The 8,347-nt window shown below is 38.3% G+C and overlaps 1 long non-coding RNA gene across 2 annotated transcripts; it reads right to left on the bottom strand.

The window, feature by feature from the left end:
• Positions 1–3,445: 3,445 nt before the first annotated feature.
• LOC140241236 (uncharacterized) lies at positions 3,446–5,609 on the bottom strand. Of its 2 annotated transcripts, XR_011902065.1 has the most exons (4): positions 5,555–5,609; positions 4,823–4,970; positions 3,990–4,093; positions 3,446–3,608 (listed from the first exon to the last, which is right to left on the bottom strand). It is a non-coding gene; the product is annotated as an uncharacterized lncRNA (long non-coding RNA). The 2 variants fall into 2 exon arrangements; XR_011902064.1 differs by lacking the exon at positions 5,555–5,609 and having other exon boundaries at positions 4,823–5,159.
• Positions 5,610–8,347: the final 2,738 nt, after the last annotated feature.

The raw sequence follows: 8,347 nt of genomic DNA, 5'->3' as shown, positions 1-8,347 counted from the left end.
GTTACCATCTTTTAATATCATTACAAGCCCCTTTTTACACTTTCACGGATTGCTTCACGGATGACCACGGATCGTCATCCGTGGTGTTCCGGCATGCAAAATATCGATTTTCCTTTCAATGCCGGTGTGAATGCGGTCCCAACTGGTTGTCTACACGGACAAGTACGGAAGCTACAAGGATAAGTACGGTGCCTACACGGACAGACAAGGAATGAACGCGGACCACAGCGGAAACGATACGGAGCTAACACGGATATCAAGGAAGAGCACGGATGCAACTGGGTCCCTTCGCGGTGTTTACGCGGATATCCCCCAAAAGTTGACACATTACATTTGCTTTTTCTTTTGATACTTTATCATTCTTGGGCGACATGCTTCCAGAGCTAAGTAATATGTAACAAGCACACCAGAAAATCTACAGCAGATTACATACGCATCTGCTTGTCGACATCATAAAGGCATATCTCTTTGTTGCAAAATCTCATTTTGCGGGAACATAACAACATAAACAAAGCAAAACAAACTAAGACAAATCAACCCCCCCCCCCCAAAAAAAAAAAAAAAAAAAAACAGCGAGAAGATGTGTGTGGGTCACTGAAGATTCTCATGCGATATAAACCTACTAGAGGAGTCGATTGGCTGTACTGATGGGTGAAGATGTGAACAAATTTCATTGACTTTCTGAGCTTGTATTGGCAAAATATACACGAATTTCTCATCCCGGATGGAGCCGATGCTAATACGGACTTTCCGATGTCTTCACGGAGGCAACACGGAGTAGCCGGTGCCTACAAGGAAGGAATACGGATGCAACACGGAGTAGACGGTGCCGACAAGGAAGAGTTTGTATTGATTTCCATCCGTGATGTCCGGGATGAAAAATTAAGCAAGCTCATTTTTTTTTTTTTTTTTCGGCGGACATGCCGGATGATCAAGGATAATGTCGGATGACTTCACGAAGTCCACACGGTCATGCCGGAAATAGTACGGATGATCCCGGACCGACGATCCGTGGTCATCCGTGATGCAATCCGTGAAAGTGTAAAAGGGGCTTATAGCGACCAATTCTTCGCACTCGGCCGTGAAAAAAAGAGTTCCGTGTGTGTGTGTGTATGTGTGTGGTTTATTTTGTATGTGTGTGTGTGTGTGTTCCCGAAATTGAGACATCATCTCCCGAAACATAATGGCAAGTGAAAACATTTGCATAATTTTCCTTTGGTGCTAGTTTCTGGTTGCGGAAAGTGGGCGAAAAAAAAATCCGCCTTTAAAGTAAAGTTAAAAGTCGAACGCAGATGACATTCTATGGTATGTTGACAACATGAAATCAAATTTTTTCTTTGTTTTGTTTCTTTTTCTAAGAATAACAAACAATAAGAACAGTTAACAGGGATCGACAAAAGCGGGATGGACAGCTGAAACAAGTTCTTCAGTCGAATTCCCGTTCGAAAGCTGGACGGAATCTCTCCTCCCGCTCTAAAATTTTAACAATTTTAACAATTATATTGCAACCATGACGAAGGCCGACGACCAGTTGAAGTATATGCCGCAACAAAGTAAAAAGGTAAACCTGGTATTAAAATACACAGATTTGATTCAATGATGTGTCAAAGAACACAGAAATCAATGTATTCTATGCAGCTACAAAAATGACAGAAGTCAACGGAGTTTAACAAAGAAAGACAACCAGCTGAAATAAGTATAAGAATGTTAGTCTAGTTCCCGTTTGGAAGTCGGACAAAATCTCTCCACCTGAAGCTTAACAATTAATTCGATAACAGTCAAGTTTCCTTACAAGTCGTCGGAGCTACCATCAACCATCTTAGTGACCAATTCTTCGCACTCGGCCGTGAAAGAGAGTTTCGTATTATACCGAAACCAAGACATCATCTCCTGAAACGTAATGGCAAGTGAAAACATTCGCATAATTTTCTTTTTGCGCTAGTTTCTGGTTGCGCAAAGTGGGTGAAAAAAAATCCGCCTTTACAGTAAGGTTAAAAGGCAAATGCAGCTGACATTTTTTGGTATGTTGACAACATGAAATCAATATCCCTTTTTTAGCATAACAAACAATGAGAACAGTCAGCAGGGATTGACAGCTGAAACAAGTTCTGCAGTCGAATTCCCGTTTGAACGCTGGACAGAATCTCTCCGCCCGCTCTAAAATTTTACAAGACGACATAAATGTTAACAATGATTACAACCACGCGAAGGCCAACAACCAGTTGAAGTAAATGCCGCAACAGAATAAATAGGTAAACACGTTGTTAGAATACAAATATTTGATTCAATGTTGTGTCAAATAACAAAAAAAAAATAAATGTATTCTACAGCAAAAAAAATATGACAGAAGTTGTCGGAGTTTGACAACGAACGGCGACCATCAAATAAGTTTTGCAACGATGGTCAAGTTTTCGTTTGTAAACCGGACAAAATCTCTCCGCCGTGTTTCCTACGCGTAAAGACAAGATAATACAAATTCAATGTCTATCGACTGCGGTCAAGTCTCCTTTCACATCGCCGTAACTACGATTTGCACAAAAGACGGAAAGTCAGCCTGTTATTCACAATTATCTATAGCAGCGAGAATACATTTTTTTTTCTCGTGAAAACACAAAACTTCCCATTCATTATCGTACTCGGCATTGCGAATCATATCACCCAGCGGATTAGCTGTAGCCACGCGTTTTGGACGTTGCTCGACGATGGAACAGAGACGGAATTTCGGTGGTACAGTAATGGTAATTCGTTGGGACGATATGCGACGTTTTAGATCACACGGATAACGGGCTTTATGCTGTGACAAGTAAAGCTGAACAAAACATAAACTTGAACACGAACGGCATTGAAACGAAGCCATATAGTCAGGACGTTTCCCGACGGTTGAACAATGATTCGTCGGGAACGATATGCGACGTTTTTAACAAAAAGAAACGCAAGGCACAATAGAAGCCGAACTTTGAAAATAGCTAGTAAGTCGGGACGAAGAGCGACGATTAGTGAAAGGGAATCCTTTCTCTATCGTCGCTTATCGTCGGGACGAATAAACAAAGGTATGAATAGAAAGTGCGTGTATTCATATGCACGGTTGCTTATTCATATGCACGTGACGCCTGTTCATATGCAAATCATCAAACATGCACAATGCGACATCGTCGCGACGAAGATATCTCTCTATCAGGTTTTTCTGTGGTGCCTTAGAAGTAGTAGTATAGTAGTATCATTATTACTATTATTATCATTATAATTATTATTATTAAAATGATGTCATATTTTATAATCCCACTACCCCCCCCCCCCCATTTCTGCACACACACAACCCAAAGTCATTAAATAGGACATTAAGCAGAACATCGAGATAATGTTCTGCCAGAACCTGACTGCCCATTCATCACGCACACACATTTGTGAAAAGTTCGCTGAGTGCTGTCTGCAGCAACTCTGTGATTGTAGTGAAATATTGCTATGCTCTCCTTCCATAACGATCCCTGGCTTGGACTTTGGTGCAGATGTTCAGCTCAGCCACCCTAGTCATTTGAAGCTGTTCCGGGTTTCTCTTTGCTTTCACCACTTCGACATATCCAGTAGACAGTTGTCATCAGCTTCTCTCCCTATATGCAAAGATGAACAATTGTTTTTCACGACAATGTTACTTCTATATTGCAGAGGGGAATGATGACATTTGAGACAACAGTCATAACATACTACTTAATCAATTTTCCACATCTGTAAAACTATAGATTTGCCTGAGAAAATAATCATATAATGTTCCTTTCGTATCAACACTTTGGTAATGTTTTGCTCAAAAGTGCTAATGCAATTCTGTTGAATTATAAGTTTTAATCAATGTGATAACGTTCATAACAAGACTATACTAGGATAACTCCTAATTGTCCATTGACACTTGATTTTCTGAGTAATATCTATGACAAAATAAAACCCAATACTACATGAATAGGTGTTGCACTGATTGCTGTTTATATCTTGCTCACCTTTAGCTCAGTGCACAATGTAACCTTTGAGTGCAGTAAGGAGAGGATGCTAAGCCAGACGAAGTGGTGAATGAACACATTGTTGACTAGAATCAGGAGCAGAACTGAAGTAAAGAATAAGACAAAGAATAAAGAAAGCAGAACATCACAAGTGAAAATCGGTGATATAGTTAACCCCATGTAAAAGTCTCATACTCTTACAACATTTGACTTCTGAGTGTACAAAGCAAAACAACAACAACAACAAGAACATTAATATTAGTGAAGCTTTAAATGTATATTGAGACCTTTCATTTTCATTGTCTTTGCCAAGTATTTGTCATACTGTATGTGCCATTGACTTTTGCAAAGCTGATGGTATCTCATATCAGTACAGAGAGCTGCTCATTCCCCATCTCCATTGTCCCTCCCCCCCCCCTCTCCCCCCCCCCCAAAAAAAAAAAAAAAAAAAAAAACCAAAACCACAGCAAACATAAAAAAACACACACACACACAACTACAGTTATAACAGTAATGAAAGATACATGACACTGAGGAAATGCATACCGGTACCATATCAAGATCAGATTGAGAGACAGCATTGCCTTTATACCAAAATGCAGCATGACTGCAGGTAATTAGATGTCAAAATGTCGGATTCCATGTTATGTCAGTGCTTCACGTCCATCAAAACTACAAATACAGTTGTAATTTTTTTTTTTTTTAAAGAGTAAGATACACAATCATTTCAGTACGGTATGTGGAAAGTCAAATTATTAGTCGTATGCCTGCACTGTGTACTAGTACTACACACTGGTCTGTCTAAATCCTTGTCAGATAGTAATGTAACTTACTGTTCTTGTTCAAGCTTGTGATGATGGTAGAAATCTACAGGAATGCGGTTTGGAGTACAATTGTGTAAAGTAGCCCATCATCGAAGAACATCACTCATTTCAGTCCAGTCTGCAAGTTGTTGCGTTGTCCACACAAATGCCTCAATATCTGTTTGGAATGGAAGATGAATGCAAGATGTCAGTTACATGAAAATCCATCACTACTTACAATTCTGTAAGATCATCAATATGAGCCACAAATTTCCAAAACATCACACTGCCCCCTTCCCCACCTCCTTTTCAGGTCTACATTATATGGCGTATTAGAATCTGAAGTTTGAGAACATCACTCTGGTCTAATTGTACAATTCATGCCTCCCGCCCCCCCCCCCCCCCCAAACAAAAAAAAAACACACAAAAAAAAAAAACACTGTGTTTCAAAGAGCCATAGATTGTAGAAAATCATAACAAGCAAATATCACAAACTAAGGCAAAATTACTTGCCAGGTACATGTTTATAATGTTTACATTTAGGCCTATAGCATGATATAATAATTTATGAATTCAGGTGCTGAGCATTAACGTTGCATAACAAATATGTTTTTGCTTGTTGTCTATCCAAATCAAAATTGCTGGTATGATATTCACGACAACATTATCAAACCTTATTGTTGTTCGTAACGCCTCGCCCTCAATTTAGACAACTGTTATGTGGGAGGAGGACCTTCCTCATTTAGATTTTAGCATAAGTACCTTTAAATCATTTTTTCCCATTGAGACTTCAAGGGTAGTCAGCGAAATAACATCACAGTAACCTGGACAGGTAAAGGTATTCAAGATCACTATCAATAATTTAACACTGTAACACAGTTAACTATCTACATTAGATCTAGAAGAACTGTAGATAATTCCTGGAAGATTCAGAGTGAATAAGAGAGCTAATTTACCTGGGAAGAAGTAGGCAGTAGCATTACATACTTGAGCTCGTATTACAGGCAACAATAAAATTGTACAATATATTACCGTTTAGTGCGTTACAGATTCGATGCAAATGTGAGACGAGTTCATTTGACTCTAGTTCGAACCGCTTTCCCTATTCTTCACTTACACCGAATAATAGCTGTGGGACTGCAAACGTAGCGCACGAAGCTAGGACAGAGCCAAACTAAGTCATTGTGACCTGTTAGAGTACATATTTACACTCTTTGGATATTCTAATTCCTTATTCACAAATCTACATTCAATAAGGTGAAAAATTCGAATAATTTAGCTGTCAATACAGAGCGATATGTAACTTTACCGATTTCATCTGTCTGGTTTCCGCTGCTCTGGGCGCAGCCATTTTGGACGAGCGCGTACGAGGACGTTTGACAGATAAGTGATTTTTGATGACATCCGGCGTGTACGCACGCAATAGTGCCACTTCGTGAAAATCCAGACCGACCAGTCAGAGTTTTCACGAAGTGGCACAGTCGTTATTATTACGTAATTACTCGAGATTGAGGTTCAAAAATTTGTCAGGTTGTAGAACTCGGTATATGCTATCATAATATGCAAAAATCTCAAAATCGAAAATTTACTCGATTTTGGCCGGTTGTGCCGGTTCGTGGATTCAGCGACGAATTATCGTTGTCCAGGCATCTGAACGTATACTCATCAAGATCTCCGTTTATAGATAATAAGTCTAGTAAGTCAATGCTTAAATTTTGGTACTTGGTCATGGGGGTCACGCACATTCAACATAATTATTATCTTGATAAAATAGCTTCACTACAGGAAAGAAAAGCTCTGCGAATAATCTGTTACTCTTCTTGAAGAGCAAATACAGTATCTCTTTTTTAAGGGACTGAAATCCTTTATTCATCCTTCATTTGATGCTAGGTCAAATTATGAACAAGTTAGAATATCAAGGTCTGCCTTCCATTTTTCCCGACATGTTCAGTAAAAGCAAACCGATTAATAAGTACCCACCACACCACACTGATAACGAATTTCACTTGCTGTCATAACTAGAATCATTCTCACCCACCTATTTCTACATCTGGTGTTCCTAAATTTTGGATCTGCATCACTTTCTCCGTCGTTAAATTCTAGACTTAAATCGTATCTGTTCACTCATTTTCTACAATGAGTCATCCGAAAAACCATCATCAGCCTTAAAATGATCAGTCATCCAAACCTTTTTTTACTTTACCATGATTTATACTTTCCTTCCTACAAAATTCCCCATCCGTCCAAAATTTGAGTTTTTGGTTTTTGTTTCTGTTAATCAACAACTTCCCTTATCAGTCTAAAATGATTAATTTCAATTAATGAACCCCCCCCCCCCCCAATGATTGCTGCAAGAAAGCAACCTGTAGGGCTTTGTGAGGGTTTTAAGTTTTGGCATCGATATCCGATGCGTTATTGTCACTTTATATAATTAAATACATGTATTATATATATATATATATATATATATATATATATATATATATGTATATATATATATATGTATATATATATATATATATATATATATATATATATGTATATATATATTTATATATATATATATGTGTATATACATATATATATATAGACATCAAGAGTAAAAACAGTCGTATAAACACCGCAGGAGCCAAAAAATTGGACTGACTGACCATGCATCCAGCCAGCCTTTTGTTATTATTATTTGTATCTTGGCAACTTATGCGTCTTCTTAGTTTCTTGCATCAAATTGTTTATGTTCAGACTTACTTTGATAAAGGTCTTTGACCGAAACGTCAGTCCAATTTTTTGGCTCCTGCGGTGTTTATACGACTGTTTTTACTCTTGATGTCTATTTACTACTTACCGACACAGAACTTTCATATATATATATAAATAATATCTAATTTCTGAGGGGAGTGCATACTCGAAGCTCTGCTCTTCAGCTTCCCCTCCATTGTCAACATTCAGTAACTGTCTTCATTTTGGTTTGTGTGCTTATACTATACACTTATATTGATATATTCAGAATATGTATATTGTTTTGTTCATGATTATGTTTCTGTGCACTTATATCCTTTGTTGAAAATGAAAAGGAATGAATGAAATGAACATATATCTTTCATTGCAACTAAAACACTGATCAATTCCGTGCTTATTCACGTCGATGTAGGGCAATTAGTCAATCAGTTGCAATGAAAACATCTCGACGGAAGAATTTCATGAATTTGAATAATTACGCAGTATACCCGCTGCATGCTATAAGGATTAGAACCAACACTTGCTGTCGGGCGAAAGCTCGGTGGTCTAGTGGAGATGACGCCTGTCCGGTGATCAGGGACCCGTTGCATAAAAGTTACAATTATGGTAACTTTGCCATCCAATGATAATTACCATGGCAACAATACTCAACAGCCAATCAAAATCAAGAATTCCATGGAAGTTACCATTGGATGGCAAAGTTACCATAATTGTAACTTTTATGCAACGGGCCCCAGGAGGTCTTAGGTTCGAATCCTGCTCGAGTATGTACGCCCATGATTTTTTATCATGGCTACTACTAAAACACTGATCAAT

Source organism: Diadema setosum, chromosome 2 (genome assembly GCF_964275005.1).
Source record: "Diadema setosum chromosome 2, eeDiaSeto1, whole genome shotgun sequence".
Lineage (NCBI taxonomy): Eukaryota > Metazoa > Echinodermata > Echinoidea > Diadematoida > Diadematidae > Diadema > Diadema setosum.
This window is presented reverse-complemented; position numbering and strand designations above follow the sequence as displayed.